This window comes from Puma concolor, chromosome C1, assembly GCF_028749965.1.
Source record: "Puma concolor isolate L17-30 chromosome C1, mPumCon1.1.hap2, whole genome shotgun sequence".
Taxonomy (NCBI): domain Eukaryota; kingdom Metazoa; phylum Chordata; class Mammalia; order Carnivora; family Felidae; genus Puma; species Puma concolor.
In genome coordinates, this window is record NC_141674.1 from 167,417,800 (window position 1) to 167,434,590 (window position 16,791).

Genomic DNA, 16,791 nt, shown 5'->3' on the forward strand with positions numbered 1-16,791 from the left:
TTTCCGATTCTGTGTCTCCCTCTCTCTCTGCCCCTCCCCCGTTCATGCTCTGTCTCTCTCTGTCCCAAAAATAAATAAACGTTGAAAAAAAAAATTTAATAAAAGAAAAAAAGTACAAATGAGATGTCAGAAGGTGGTATATCATTTATTGCCAAATAAATAGTGGTGCCAGTAAAGTGATTTTCTCTACCAGCATCCAAACTCCATAACAATGAGGACCATGTACGTTATGCTTGCGATGTTTAGTATAGTGGTAGGGTTTCATTAATCAGTCAAGATGAGGAACACTTAACTTTCTAAATTAAGGATGTTTTTTGCTTGTTTGTTAATAAGGTATAACTTACGTACAGTAAAGTATGCAAATGTTAAGTGTAGGCTCAGTTAATTTTCTATATCTTTATCTATGCACAAAACCACCTCTGGATAAAGATCTAAAACATTTCTAGCAAACTGGAAGGCTCTGTCACGCCTCTTATAGTCTGTACCGACCAGCAGTAACCACCATTCTGACTGCTGTCACTGCACTTTAATTCAGCCAGTCTTTGAACTTCATATAAATGGAATTATACAATGGTCCTCTTTGTGTTGAGATTCGTCCATGTTGTTGCTCGCTATTGCAAGCATCAGTAGTTCATTCCTGTTCATTTCTGTACACGGTTCTCAATGGATATTTGCGTTATTTCAAGTTTGGTGCTTGAGCAGGTTCACATTTGTCTTTTGATGGACATAAGCACTCACCTGTCTTGAGCATATTATCCAGGATTGAAATTGGTGGGTCACAGAGTATTATTGCTACCTTTAGCAGATATTGTCAAACATGTTTCCAAAGTGGTCATACCAACTTACATTCCCCCCAGCAATGTAAGAGAATTTAAATATGGATTCTAAGTTGTTTCAGTAAAGTTCATTCAAAATGTATAAAGACCCTGGTCATTACAACCCAGAGAAGTGAGGGAATGAGTTTTTCCCATTGTTAGGATTGCTCATATTTCCAGATTCTAAGCTCTCAGGGCCAGAGCACAATGTAGGCATTCAGACAGTATTTGAATGGATTCTAAGGTGGGTTCAGAGTTTAGGAAGAAACATGAATATGAGAGCAGAGCATAGTGACAACCAATTATTGAGTTCTGACCTTTACAGATATCAAGGCTCCCAGCTGTATCCCTTGCCAGTTTCATGATGTCACTCATTCTGCAATCCTAATTGAGAGTCTGCTCTGTGCCAAGAACTCTTGTCCTACCGTTGCTGCTGAATAACATTAAGGATGTCAGGCAAGGCCCATAATAACACAGTGGCTGGTCCAGAATGGGTTGGTGACTGAAGCTTTCCTCCCTTCCCAGAGTAGGACATGTTTGTGGACTACACCATGGTAAGGTGAGCCTGTGATAGGGTCCTGCAGCAGGGCTGGGGGTAGGCTCAGGTCAGGTCTGTACCAAGTAGGACAGGAATCAGGCAATGAATGCTTTCTAAGAAATTCTTCTGTGTGGCTGTCTTATCAAGGAAGTTCTCTTGTTTTCTTTTTTTGTGGCGAAAGATATGAATAGGAGGAACCACCAAGCATGACCAGGAATAATTTGAGTCTGGAAATATGTGCAGTGTGACTTTTGGCCAAAGCTGTTTTATTTTATTATTTTTTTAAAATCTTAAAAAAAAATTAAATGTTTATTTTTGGAAGAGAGAGAGAGAGAGAGAGAGAGCGCGCGAGCGAGCATGAGTGGGGGAGGGGCAGAGAGCGAGGGAGACACAGAATTCAAGCAGGCTCTGGTAGCACAGAGCATGATGCGAAGCTTAAACCCATGAACTGTGAGATCATGACCTAAGCTGAAGTTGGACGCTCAACTGAGCCACCTAGGTGCCCCTGGGCAAAGCTGTTTTAAAAGCTCACACTGAGTGCCTCCTACATACCAGACATTCTTCTTTACTCATCGTTATAGCCCTATGCAATGAGTACTCTTACAGCCCCATTTCAGATAAGAAAACCAAGGAACAGAGAAAAGACAAGCTAGAGAGTGCCAGAGTAGGAATTTGAATCTAGATGCTTCCAGAGACTGGGCCCTTAGCCACTCACTGCACAACAACTGCTTATTAGTTAGGGTATTTTAAACTTTTAAATATGTAATCTTTATTTCTGTGAGCCTCATAAAAGTTGGGTGTTTGACAAGAACATTTCGATGATTTTTTTACATGTAAATTTTGCATGTAATTTCTTCCTGGAATGGTAAACTTGTAGCCTGAAGACAGTTTGGCATATAGAGGTGTTAGAATAATCCAGGGATCTCAGTTTTTGAAAAGACTAATTCTAACCTAATATTAGTTGATCTGTATCTGAAAATTTGTGAATTAGCAGCCAATCATACATTCAATAATGTCTCTGTGTTTTTGCATAAACAGTGTATGCCGTGAGAACTAAAGAATAATTCTGGGGGTGCCTGGGTGGCTCGGTTGGTGAAGCGTCCAACTTCCACTCAGGTCATGATCTCACAGGTTGTGGGTTCGAGTCCTGCGTCCCGAGTCCCCCTCTATGCTGACAGCTCGGAGCCTGGAGCCTGCTTTGGATTCTGTGTCTCCCTCTCTGCCCCTCCCCTGCTCACACTCTGTCTGTTTCTCTCTCTCTCAAAAATAAATAAACCATTAAAAAAAGAATAATTATGAAATCCAAAAATTTGAGAGTTAAAAAACCCTTATATTCAGTTACCACTTGAGCACATGTCATGTGGTATGTGCACCTCTAGGTCCTGAATATGCATGTCTGTAATCTCCAAAGCAGCTTGAACTAGGTTTTATTAGATTCCAAACCCCCACTTTTCAGATGAGGATACTGAGGGACAGATAAGCTGAATAAAATAAGCTGCCCCGTTTTATAGCTAGAAAACGTCACCTCAGGGATTTGAACTAAGCCTGTTTGACTCCAAGACTCCATGCTCTTTCCATGATACCATAGGCTGCCACGTGTGCCCAAAGGAAGCACTCAATTTCAAGGAAGTTGCCGCTCTGTGATAACATGGTCCACCTTGCTTCCCCATCCTTTTTTGTTTGTTTGTTTTTAATCAGTCTATGGCATCAAATTAAATTGCCAGAAAAAGTTTTGAATTGTAATGGATGGCATTGTTCACTGTCTTAGCATTTTAAAATTTGTTCTGATTTTACTGACAATACTATATCTATCTAAATACAGGAAACTTTAGTCATAAGAATGCTAATAGGCCTGATTTAGTTGTCTATTTTTTTGTGGTCTCATGAGCAAACAAGCAAGTTACTGTGGAAACCAAATAGAAACCTAGATGAATTGATACGGTAAGAGGCCTAAGAAATGGGGCAGCTTGAAATAATTCCATCAAAGTGGCATAGGGGATAAAAGAGAATGCCTTGAAGATAAATTAGGCCAGGGTTATTCAGTTGAGCCATATATATGGAGTATACAAACCTTATATTTGTTTAGGGTCTATTTTATCATTTAAGCCATTGTGTAATTTATGATGATACCACTGACGATATTTACTTAATTTGTTAAAGTAAGTTTTTAACTTTATTTTGACTTCAGTTTGCATGTGGTAGTTATATTTGTACTTTAAAAGAACATATGCAATAGTAAAGGCAAGTAAGATAAAACAGAGTCTCCTGCTATCTGCCCCAAGGATTCAGTTGCCATTCCAGTAATCCAAGAGACGCTGGCAATGTGATATTGGAGACTCAGTGTTCCAAATGTCATTGATATGAAAGCCATATCAAATAGAGCACTCAACAGAAATTTCCCGTTAGCACAACTCTGAGTCAGGCCATCCCTGTAAGCCTGTTCTTTCATGTGGGTTTAGGGCTTGGGTCACATACTCTTTCAGGATTTGGGGCTTAGGAAAATTACTTATGTCTAGGAGTGCGTGTTAGAACTCATTTATGTAACAGTTTGTAAACTGAGTAGGCAGAGAAATGTCATCTGTGAAAGAAGGACTGCAGACAGTAGGCAGCTGTCCAGAGGTCTGGCAAGAACGCACGGATCAGCACAGCCCTGCAGCATCAGCCCAGAGCGAAGTCAGCCTCTCCTTTGTGATCCAATAAGCATTTGACCTAATGCCATCCAAGTGGCCTGTTAGGACTAGTGAACCTGTGCCCAAGCAGTATCAGACTGCCAGGGGTTTGTTCAGGGGCTCCTTCATTAATTTTTCCCTCTCTTGGCATTTTTTGGGTTCTGTTATGTATCAGATTCTCTGATTTTTGCATTTTGGTCCTTGAATATTTCCCATTGAAGGCATATGAGATAAGACAATTGAAATTATCATTATATACACAGGTCTTGAGAACTCTTTAACCAAAGCCCATAGGTGACCAGTGTTTTGAGTCTATAGTAGAAGAAACACAGAACTGACTACCTTGTGATTTCTCTAACTTGAAAGAAAGTACGTTATCAGTTACCTGAGTAGAAGGGAAGCTTTTAATGTACTGCTGTTAGTAATTGTAGGCAAGTCGCTGGATGGTAAGTGTACATGGTGGTTTCTTTGCCCTAGGAGTAGCATTAAAATTCTCATCTCTCAACTTCATGAGAAAACAAGGCTTGCTGCATATCTTTTAAACTGAAGACTTTCCTTAAAGCTTGTCTGAGTATGTCAAAGTATGTTCCCATCCATTTGGTGTCAATGATCAATCACAAGAAGCTTTAGCAAAAGGTCTGAGTTCCTGCCATGTGCAGATGTGCCATGGTGCAGTTGGGCTTATGAAGATGAGGGAGGTGTGGATATTGCCCTCAAAGAACATCCAGTTTGGGGAAGAAAAGACACGTGTCTCAAGAACTCTGATCAAGATGGACTGAGGAAAGTCTAAGAGGTGCTGAGCAAGGACTATGAGAGTTAAGAACCTGGAGAATTACTTCTAGCTGAGCCATAGGAAATGACTCCATGTCACCCACACAGGGTTTAAAGGAAGGATGGGATTGAGGTAAGGGGAAGACTGTTTCAGTTAGAGGAAGCACACAGAGTGGGTGTGCCTGGGAGGGGGCGGGGGAATTGCTAGGAGTTCTTTTTGGTTGAAGATTTCAAGAAACCTGTCATGGAAGATAAAGCCAGAAAGTTTGTTGGAATTGGGTCATGGAGGACCTTTAATGGTAGAATAAGGAATTTGGACTTTATTCTCTTTTTCCTTAGTTTCAAATACTTACACAAGTGTGTTACTTTAAGGCCCAACTCTTAAGTATGATTATTAATAAAGAGTAAAGTTATCCTTTTGGCAGTTTGTGGGAAAATGCAAAAAGTGCTGTTATACAATTGCATATTTGTGGTATGGGTCAAAATAACTTTTTTTGGCTGAAAAATTTCCACAGAGACAGTGCTAAATATATCACATAATCCTATAGCTAAGGTGGAAGCCAGCTACATCACTACAGCATGCCCTTATTTTGATTCCTCCTTAGGTTCAATGATGTTAGGATCTACATTTCACAGCCTTTTTTTTTTTTCGGCCAGGTGGGTGGTGCTAAAATGTCTAATACCCCATTTCTCTGGCAAACAAGCTGATTTGTTTGAATTATGAGTCATTAAGCTCCTTTATCTTTTCTCCCAATTTCCTACTTCATGCTTTCCCTTCATATTGGGCACTTTGTAAGCAGTGAGGTGTTTCATTGATTTGCTGCCCATAAAAGAGTAGCTCTGGTCTTTTTTTCTATTCAGAGGAATGATTTTAACCTACCTGTGATGTGCCTTGGAAATAGTCTGAGCTGGTACTTTTAGCTATTGGAGGCTAACAGGAAAAAATATCTGAATTTTATCAGATAGTTTTGAAACACTTTTCAATTGATAAAAACATTAGTGAAAAGGGCTATCTTTGTTAGTATTCTCTGGCTAATTAACTCTTGACTAAAGCTTGAGGCTTATATGGCAAGGTCAATTAGTTTTACTCTGTGATGATCTTTTGGAACCTCTGGTCCTGGCCATTGCCATTGATTTCAATAAATAATTATAATAATAGCAGGCACTTATATAGCTTTAACTGCTATACGTATAGATTTATTTAATTTTCAGAATAATCCTAAACAGTAGGTACTGTTACTGTCTCCATCCATAATGGGTCATGAAATTGAGAAGCTATGTGACTGACCCAGGGTCCCCTTACTGGTAACTGAGCTGCGATTCAAACCTAGGCACTTGGACTCCAGGGTCTTTATTCTTGATTTCATTACAATCCAAGGACACCCAGCAAGCATGTCCGTAGACTTAAGTAAACACAATATGTGTCTAAACATTTAAGGCTATTTATTTTGTATAGTATGAAGCTTTGAATTTAAGAAATTTCAAACCAGTGTTATGATATACAGACACCACAAATCTATTTAGTGTCTCTTTTGTCATCTGCACAACATAGTTGGACCCTTGGGCGAGTCTTCATGGAAATCACATTTGAGACCTGAGCCAAGACTTCAAATGTTCAGGTGTTCAACAGGCAGAAAAGAGCACCACAGGTAGAGGGAACAGCATATGCAAAAGTTCAGAGGTGAGATGGCATTCAATGTGCATGTTTGGAGGATGTGCATCCAAAATAGGATGTCCGGTGTATCTAGAACAGGGTGGAAGATGAGCAGAGTGACTAAGATACAGTGGAAGCCTGCAGATTGTACTCCGCTGAGGAGTTGAAATTGTTCTCTCAGACGATGACCTTTGTTTTGATCAAGGACTCACAAATTTTTATATCATTTCAGAGGGTTCCCAGATGCTCTGATGCTTACCAGTAGGTCCATAGACCCCTTTCCCCCAAGCCATAGAGATTAATTGAGAATCAGGAAGTGTCTGTGAAGGGAGAGTGGTAGGAAGCAGAGAAATGAAGAGGCAGATGCAAATAGTCAAGGCCAGAGATCGCTGAGATGGCTAAAGAAGGTGAAAGAAGGTAGGAAATAGAAGTGAGCAGGCTTGGGATGAGCTACACGGGAAGGTTGCAAATGGAATGGGTAAAAGAAACTGCAGTTTCTAGCTTGGTTTAAGAATAGATAGTGATGTCACGAACAAAAGCTGGAGACAAGAAGAGAAAGGGTGCAAGAGTAGGAAGGTAAGGGGTGCAATTTTTAGACCCATGGAGTTTCAGGCGCCCGTGCTACATTCCAGTGGAAATGTCCAACAGACAGTTGGAAATGCAGTCTGGAAAAGTCAGCCTTGGAGAGAGATTTAACTGTCTCCATAGCAAATGGTAGGTTGAAGCCCTTGGAGTTAGGGCCACCCAGTGAGAGCCTAGGAGAAGGCAAGGGCTCCTGAAGAGCAGCAGTAAGGCTGGCTGCTGAGAAGAGACTCAGGGGAGCCACAGAAGCATCACAGCACGTGAGCGCTTCCCGTGCGCTGAGTTTGTTCTGAACCCTTCACATGCCTTAGCTTGCTTCATCCTCTGCCACCTCTGTGACAGAGCCACATTTCACACATGCAGAACCCAAGACACAGAGAGGTAAAGTAACTTGCACAAGGTCTCACAGAGTTAGTGAGTCACCTTCAATGCTGAATTAGTGGTTAGCATCATCAAACTGATGTAACTGAGTTAAGATAGTTTTTGTCATAACTTTTCTATAGATTTAAATATAGCCTGGTAAGCTTCAAAGACAGTATTTCCTTACTTTTCCCCTGGATCTAGGAAGTAAATATAGTATGATCATCAGAATTCACGGAGGAAGCATGATCTGAGACTTCCATAAATTTCCAAATTCCCTGGCTTTCTCTCACATGAATATTCTGTTAAGAGTCATGCATTTCTTAAATATTTTCTTATTTAATAGGTAAAGCTTTCACTGAAGTTTTTTCTCCCAGGGAATGAGCATTTTGGGCATTGGTTGGAGCATTTCCTGAAATGGTTTCATGAGTCACATTTTCATATTTCCTCTTAGAATATACATTGGTCTCTCTTAGGGTGATCTGGGATTATCACCAAACTCCCCATTCCTATTCTAATGTACCCAAAATGTCTCTTGTTTACTTAATTCCATCACTGCTTAGAACCTCTCCATTTTGTTTTCTTTTTCATCACTACACTAGTAGTAGAGATTTTCTTTGGAGCCCATTTTCTCAGAGTAATTTTTTTTTTTTTATCACTTCATCAGACTTATGTACATTGAGGAACAAAAAACAATGAAATCACACCAAATTGCTACAGCTGGGCTATCTGCTAGGCAGGGGTCAGCAAACTACAGTCTAAGGACTGAATGGAATCCACCAGTTTTTTGTAAGGAAAGTTTTATTGGAATATAGCCCTGCTCTTTCATTTACATATTGCCTCTGGCTGCTTTCCTGCTGCAATCACAGAGTTGATTAGTTGCAACTGTGTGACCCACAAAACCTAAAAGTCTAAAATGTTTACTGATTTGGACTTTCACAGAGAAAGTACTGACTCCTGCTATATAGCATACTGCTTTTGGAAAATCAGAATATGTCCAAAGCACATTTATAGTGCTGTAGAGTTTCTAAATAAAATTTTAGCCAACTGAATAATAGAACCATTGAGTGGCTTCTGTGATATTTGTTTTTCAGATATAAAACAGAAGTTGGGCAAGGGAATAATAAAATTGAAGACTCCTTTAAGTAATACATCATTAGAATTCTTACCTGTATAATCAGTCATCTGAATTTTTGTCAGTATTGACAAAGCTGTTAATTTGGAAAAAAAAAATTTTTTTTAAATGCTTAATGGATATCAGGTCCTTAATTGTGCGTGTCCTTTGGGGTTTGGAAAAATAATGCTTTCCCTATCCTCAGAGAAATACATGTCAATTTATATTTTATTTATTTATTTTTTTTCAACGTTTATTTATTTTTGGGACAGAGAGAGACAGAGCATGAATGGGGGAGGGGCAGAGAGAGAGGGAGACACAGAATCGGAAACAGGCTCCAGGCTCTGAGCCATCAGCCCAGAGCCCAACGCGGGGCTCGAACTCACGGACTGCGAGATCGTGACCTGGCTGAAGTCGGACGCTTAACCGACTGCGCCACCCAGGCGCCCCGAAATACATGTCAATTTAAACCAAGTTAGATATAAACAAACAAACAAAAATCTGGAAAAATTGGCCTAGATCATTGAACTATAACACATTGAGAACATGTGTCAAGTGGGGCACCTGGGTGGCTCAGTTCGTTAAGAGTCCAACTTCGGCTCAGGTCATGATCTCACCATTCATGAGTTCAAGACCCACATCAGGCTCTGTGCTGACAGCTCAGAGCTTGAAGCCTGCTTCGGATTCTGTGTCTCCCTCTCTCTGCCTCCCCCACTTACACTCTTGTCTCTCTCTTTCTCAAACATAAACATTAAACAAATTCTTAAGAAAATGTGTCAAATTATTTCAGTTAATTAATGTTGACCATATATTTCTTCAATGATATCTCTGAAAAAAATGGATGCGTTTTATTCCCCCTTGTTTTACTAAGACAAGAAATACATGAGGCCAGATAGGATCACATTCTGCTCTGTCAAATACAAGTTCCTCGCTTGACCCTCCTGAAGGCCCATTTTCCCAGGTAGCTCCACCCTCCTTTTGGGGCTGCTGATGTCTTCTGAGGTCCTCTCTTGCCTTTGGGTTCTCTCCTCGAATGTGTTCTCCTGGATTAGCCCCATTGGTGCATCATCTCATGACTCCCAGCTCTGAACTCCACTTCTGTTCTCTACAGCTCACCTGATGAAATCTGGTCTTTTACTAGTACTGAAAACCTTCCACAGAGGCCTTTGTGGAAAGTCATAAAGGTTCCACACCCCCTCCTTTTTTGTGTACCTTAACTCTGAGAACTGGAACTGCAGTCTACCCTTTCCCATCTGTTACTTTTCATACACTTTTCCTCACTGTTTGAAATGTCCTTTATCCGTGTCTGCTTTTGTCCATTTCTTGCCTGAATCCATTCGTCTTTCAGATGCCTTCTCTTTTGAGCAGTTTCCTCTGGTCTGCTTTCTACCTACCTCATAAATTCCAAGCTAGAATTGATATTTTCATGCCATGAATATCCACAATACATTTTCTGCTTTTGTAACTTAAAAAGGATAATTCACATACCTTCTCCTGTTAATGGCTAAACTCTAAATTTCTTAAGGGAAGGAGCTTTGTTGATTGTTTATTACACTTCTACATTTTCTTTAGTGTCTGGTTTGACTGTTTGTATATAATAGCTACACAATCGACTTATTGTTGAGTGGATAAATCAATCAATGCTTAGTGGCAGATATGAAAACTGTGTTATATCAAATGGTGAATTTTACTTGTTTGATATATGGTAGCCCTAATGAGATGAGATAAATTTTCCAAGTTATAAATCAGCTTTTCAGTTATTGACAGGAAAACCACAGTAGTTACTAGATGAAAGTGCCTAAAGATTGTTTTTCATCTTCAGGAAGTTATCTCAGCACAGCCTGTTTTCATAAACTCTATTGGATTGTGGCACTAAAACTATTCTCCAGGGGTTTAGACACAGTGTAAAAATCCTCAGTGTACTTGGGATTATCACAGGTAAGAAGAGGAAAATCAATTTCTTGTCTAAACCTTGCTGCTGGTGAAAATAGCAAATGGCAAGATCTTTTTACCAACTATTTAGTGCAGACGGTAGACAAAGTAAACAAGATAATGAGAAAAGGTCTTAATACCACATTTGAGGCTAGTTTTCCGGGAAAACAATTTAGGACGTTTAACCCTAAATTAAGACCAATTCTTCTTTGTGAAAATGATACAGGCATTGAATCAGAACAATGGGCCACCTAATGTACAGAAAATAGTCAATAATGTCTCATCACTTATTTTTGTTGTGAAATGGACTTTGCTATGTAGACTGCTTTGTTCAAATACTCTTCCGGTGGTCTTTCTGTCTTTACTATTTTAAGGTTAATTAATTAATTAATTAATTTTTTAGTATTTTATGGAATGGTGGAGCTCGCTTTATCTTGTCTCCATTTTGCATTCTATGCATTAACTTAGTAGCTACAGAAGACAGTCTGGTCTTCTGTAGAATACGTCATATGCTCTGAGGGGCTTGAAGAAGAAATGAGTGGAATGTGTGGGGAGTGTGCTGGACGAGAACATGGTGTATAGTGGGCAAAATTCAGGCTGTGGGAGGATTAGTCATAACCTACAGGAAAAATTCTGTTGCAAAGATAATGGATCATTTGCTTCCTGAATGAGCCATTCAGAAGGAACCTTTGCCAAATTCAGTAAACTCCCTGATGAGATTCTTCAGAGACTCCTACCCAAGTATTGGTTGATATAGAAGGCTTTGTTTGAATCAGCTTTCCCAACCTTTACAACTTTTAATTTACTAATTGCTTAGGTGGAGGGTGTCAGGAGCCTTTTTGGTTTGCAGAATGTATCATTAAATTAGAACATGATTCTTTTTGTGTGTTTTGATAAAACCCAGATATAATTTTTTTTTTAAATCATCCATTTTGGTTATAGTTTTAAAAAGAAATGACCTCTTCCCTTCTCTGAGTATATTTTTAGCAAGAGTTTTAAGAATTAATCTTCAGTATGTGTTGTCACAAGGAGTAATCAGACTTGAACTTTATAAGCTTAGTGCCTTTGAACTTCTGCCCTGCACACAGTTTATATATAAGAGAAGATAACCCTGTGTAGTTTCTTAATTAAAATAAAGTTTAGTTGCCACTTGGTTAACTTCTTGGTTTCTTAATAAAACAATATATTTTGTGAGTCACCTGTAATTTGTAACTTGAATGTGATGATATAAATCTTTCTGTCCTAATCAAGTTTTTGAAGCTGAATTAAAACAATTCCTAATATATCTGGCTTCAGTAACTATCAGGGATGATTGATTATATCTGAACCACGTATTGATAGAGTGCTAATTTTTTTTAATATTTATTTATTTTTGTGTGTGAGAGAGAGAGAGAGAGAGAGAGAGAGAGAGAGAGAGAGACACGAGTGGGGAGGGGCAAAGAGAGAGGGAGACACAATCCAGAAGCAGGTTCCAGGCTGTCATCACAGAGCCCAACACAGGGCTCAAACCCATGAACCACGAGACCATGACCCAAGCAGAAGTCGTACACTTAACTAACTGAGCCACCCAGGTGCCCCAATAAAGCCAATTTTTTTTAGTGTTTTTATTTATTTTTTAGAGAGAGAGAGACAGAGTGGGAGAGTGGGGGGGAGAGAGAGAGAGAGAATCCGAAGCAGAGCAATAGAGCTAATTTTTAATCAGATTGGTTAGCTCCCACAAAGGATGTCTTTCGGAATTTGCACAGAATGCCCATATGAACATTCATTATAGTCTCAGAACAATTCAAAAGCTGGGGCGCCTGGGTGGCTCAGTCGGTTAAGTGTCCGACTTCGGCTCAGGCCATGATCTCACCGTCTGTGAGTTTGATCCCCGTGTCAGATCCGTGCTGACAGCTCAGAGCCTGGAGCCTGCTTTGGATTCTGGGTCTCCCTCTCTCTCTCTGCACCTCCCCTCCTCATGCTCTTTCTCTCAAAAATAAAATAAAAACATTTTTAAAAAGTTAAAAAAAAAAAGAACAAGCCAAAACATTTATTCCATGACCTTGCATACACACTGTATGCAAATAGACACTTTTGCACAAAAGGAACAATAATAGATTCATTTCTTACAACATACATATAAATAGAAGCATTGTAAGTTTCACTTTTTAACTCACACTTACTTTGTGCAGGGAACTAAGGTCCAGTCCTTGCTCCTCAGAGTCAATACAGTCTGATGGGGGTGGGGGGAGGGTAAGAGGTGTAAGCACCAGGTAAGATCAAGACAGCTGTATACCAATAAAATTGACCAAAGTACCAGGTGTGATGAGAAGTTGCTTCTTTCTAGTAGAGAAGATCAGCAAAGGCGTTGATTGAGAGTTGTGGCTTTGAGCTAGGTTTTGAAGGATGCGTAGGCAAAGAGATGGAGAAAGAGACGAATGAAGTGCAAAAATGCTCCTTGGGCCAAGGTCTGAGTTACATAAGCTGGCAACAAGACACACACACTGTTTGGGAATTCGTTGAGTATGGTTAGTAAGATTCACCTACCTTCTCCCTGGCCTCTGCAGCAGGACTGGAGGAAGCAGATGGAGAGGAAACCTTGATTTTACCCCATGGTCATCTGTTCTTCTTTACCTTCCTACTTGCCCTTACAGGATGGTAAGAGGTGGAGAAGAAGACTAGGGAAGAGGACTGGGGGAGGGGGGTGTGGATGAAAAGAACTGCAGTGTAGCACAGGGGGCTCTTCGCCATACTTTTCTTCTTTCTTTTCGTTTTTCAGTGTTCCCTCCTTTTCCAAAGCTTGGCGGAGTCCACCATAGAAAAGAGCAAAGAAAAGGTGGGCAGGGGATTTTCTGTAGCTGACCATATTCAGTCTATCTATAATTATATGGGATTAAAGAGCATAGGGACTCCTGGGTGTCTCAGTCGGTTAAGTGTCTGACTTCGGCTCGGGTCATGATCTTGCCACTCCTGGCTTCAAGCCCCGCATCGGGCTCTGTGCTGACAGCTCAAAGCCTGGAGCCTGCTTCAGATTCTTTATCCCTCTCTCCCTCTGCCTCTCCTCCGCTCATGCTCTGTCTGTCTCTCTCTCTCAAGAATAAACATTAAATTAAAAAAAAAAAAGTGTAGATTGAGTAGTGTTTGCAGAAAATAAATATGTCATGCTGAACATACAAAAATAATCTTGATGGACCCTGGCTTTCGTTCTCTTATGTCCTCATTACAGACATCAAGTAAATTTTATTTAGGACCTACAAGATGCATGGAATTGTCTTACAACATAATAGAGATTTAAAAATCATTTTTTGTAGAGATGTAGGGGGATTTAGGAACCCCCCCCCTCCCTGCCCCACACACTTTTTTTTCCTAGAAAAATAATACTTGCAGGAGCTATCACAGCATAGGATCCTGAGTAGACATCAATCTTTTGCGCTTCCGTGAAGACGTTGTCTTTCAGAATGTGTGTGTGTGCATTTATTTTTTCCTTTTCCATAGGTAAAAAGAAAACTAAACCTGAGTGACAGAACAGGCTTGAAAGATAATCAAACCTGGGGAGTAATTTTTAAAGCTAACTTGTGAAGAAACGAGCTTGCTAGAGAGGTTGCTCAAAGGAAACTGCTGTCACATTTCAGGATCAGAGTGACTAATTTAGCTTCTACTTTAGAATAGGTCTGTGTGTCTGTCTTTCTATCTTCCTTCCTTCCCTCCTTCCTCTTTCTCTTTTTCCTCCTCTACTTCCTCTTCTGAATCTCCTCCTCCTCCTCCTTTTTCTTCTTCCTCTGCCTTAAAGTGAACATATTTTATATTCTTGTAAAATATTCTCTGCCTTCTGAGAAATAATGTCAAGTTGAAAATTGTATTCTTCGGTAGTATAGTCAGCTCTTTCACTAGAGGATTGTTGTAGGAGTTTGGCAATTGTACTCTGTAAGGCAAATTGCAGACTATTAATGAGTCCTTATCAGGGAACAGTGATAGTGCATTTATATGCTTATATGGTGAAACCACTTCATACTTACTGGTTTTTAAAAACTAAGGCTTACATTTAAATGGAGGGTTAAACATGTTTCTGGAAAATATGCTTTGTCCCCTTTTAGAAAATATTTGCTATATAAATTGAGAGTTTTCATGCTCCAGACTCTGGGTGAGGTGGGAGTTATGAATGTTACTGATGGCTGAGTTCAGTGACTACATCTTTGAGGTTACGTAAGACTGAGCAAAGGAGGTAAAAATCTGAGACACCATCCTTAATGAACTTTCACCTCAAAAGATAAATTGGAAGGAATTTCCTGATTGGTCATTGGCAGCCCCCTGAGAAACTCATGCGGATTATGTGGAGTTGTACTATGTGAGTGTAATCTCTCTTTTTCAGTTCTGCCCGTTGCTGCAAAACAGCAAGAGAAAGAAATCAAGGAGCCTCTCCTGTCATTGACCAGATAACCCCACTGGGGTCAATAGACAGACGGAGTTCCCAGGGGAAAAGCTGCCGACATCAGAGGATAAAACACTTTGGACAGCTTTTACCTTAACGCTGACCTGGAAGACTTTGACACCTGGTTACAAGGTGAGTTAGGAGAACACAAGCTTAAGATCAAAAATGGGGTTAGATTAGGCAGTAATCACATTAAAAGATTAGTGAGACATTACCAAATGACAGGAAGTTATTTCTTTATATCTTCTTTTGTGTATATCTGATCTAAAAGCAATACAGAGTAATCCTGGTTATGTGTAGGCATCTTGATAAAAAGTTCTACTGAAAATTTTTTTAAGGATAGGAAGTAGAAAAACATGCTAAAGTATTTGTTAACTTTTTTCTATCTGCAGTCTGGCATCATGTGGAAATAAGACACTCCCCTTCCCTTCTGAAATAATAAAGCTGCAGATTTCAGCCTAAGCAATGAAATGACAACCCTGCTTGCATTATATATGTATATGCAAATACATTCATGCATACACACGTTCTTAAAATGCATCCATTTTTTATAATCTTTCATAGTAAACAAGTAGGTTTTTTCCCCCCAAGAGACTGAACTATGATACCAGCAATGCTTACTATGGGCTCCTTGTCATCTTTGATATTTGCAGTTATTATTTTCAGAGCCACTTCACACATGCTATTTGATATGTTAGGCTCAGTGACTTTGGCCTTCACAATTTGGACACATTCCTCCCAGTTAGGCAAAGCTTTCTACTTTCTTGAGGTCAGTGACCCCCAGAGTGGGAGGGTGTACCATGAAAGTTGTTGGGAGGCTCTCACAAGCTGTGTGTCCTCTTCTCAAACTCTTATTTGCCCTGGGACACAGGGGTGGTGGTGGTGATAATGTAGACATCTGTAATTTGGAAACACCATGGTTATTTTGATATCCTCCGACCCTTTCTTTGTACAGACTGGTTCTTCTTGGTAGAGCAGAAACCAAGGCTCAGTAATTTAGTGTCGTCATTGTTCTGTGAGAAGCTTTCTGCTTATTACTGCATTATTTAAAATTACATTTTAGGGGCCCCTGGGTGGCTCAGTGGGTTGAACATCCAACTCTTGATTTTGGCTCAGGTCATGATCTCAGGGTCATAAAATCAAGCTCCAAATCAGGCTCCGCACTGAGCGTTGAGTCTGCTTGGGATTCTCTCTCTCCCTCTGCCCCTCTCCCCTGCTATGCTCGCTCGCTCTCTAAATAAATAAATAAATAAATAAATAAATAAATAAATAAATAAATAAATAAATGTTAAAATAAAATAAAAATAAAATAAAATAAAGTAAAATAAAATAAAATAAAATTACATTTTAGTGCAGAGCTTGCAAACTGCTGGCCCATAGGTCAAATTTTAGACTATAATCTCTTAACCTGTAAACATTTTCTTTTTTAAAATTGAATGAATTGCCAACATTGATCGGTCTGGAAACTTCATAGAAAAAATCAGATACTTGGCTTCTCTTGAAAGATTAAAAATCTGGTTTTGTTACTATTCCAAAGACTGAAGTTTGCTAATCTTTACCATTCCTTACATATTTAACCCAACCAGCCTTACAGATTTATGTTACCTGCCTGGCATCTGTAGGCTTTTGCTGTCAAGATTCCTGTTTTAGGCATTAGTTTCTTCTCTCCTTTCATGAAGTCACTGTCATGTACTTTACACATCACACACTGTTAGTCTTTATTCTTGTTTGGCATTTTATTACTTTATATAAAATGTGTGTGTTTTGCGGGGTGCCTGGCTTAGTTGGTTTTGGTTTCAGTTTAGGTCATGATCCCAGATTCATGGGGATCAAGTCCTGTGTCTGGTTATGCATTGAGCATGGAGCCTGCTTAAGATTCTCTCCCTCTTTCTTTCTCCCTCTCCCCCTTAGCCCCTCTCCTCCACTTGTGCTCTCTTTCTCTCAATAA

The 16,791-nt window shown here is 39.7% G+C and overlaps 1 protein-coding gene across 18 annotated transcripts in view; it reads left to right on the forward strand.

Moving 5' to 3' along the window:
• The window catches only part of OSBPL6 (oxysterol binding protein like 6), a 213,549-nt gene that overhangs the window by 81,492 nt on the left and 115,266 nt on the right, over positions 1 to 16,791 (forward strand). For 17 of the 18 annotated variants that reach the window (XM_086718971.1, XM_086718972.1, XM_086718973.1 and 14 more), the window contains exon 2: positions 14,784 to 14,975. The exons of the other annotated variant lie outside the window; for it this stretch is intronic. The gene's annotated coding sequence lies outside the window, so the exon portion shown is untranslated. The remainder of the gene's footprint in view (positions 1 to 14,783; positions 14,976 to 16,791) is intronic. 18 annotated transcript variants of the gene reach the window in all.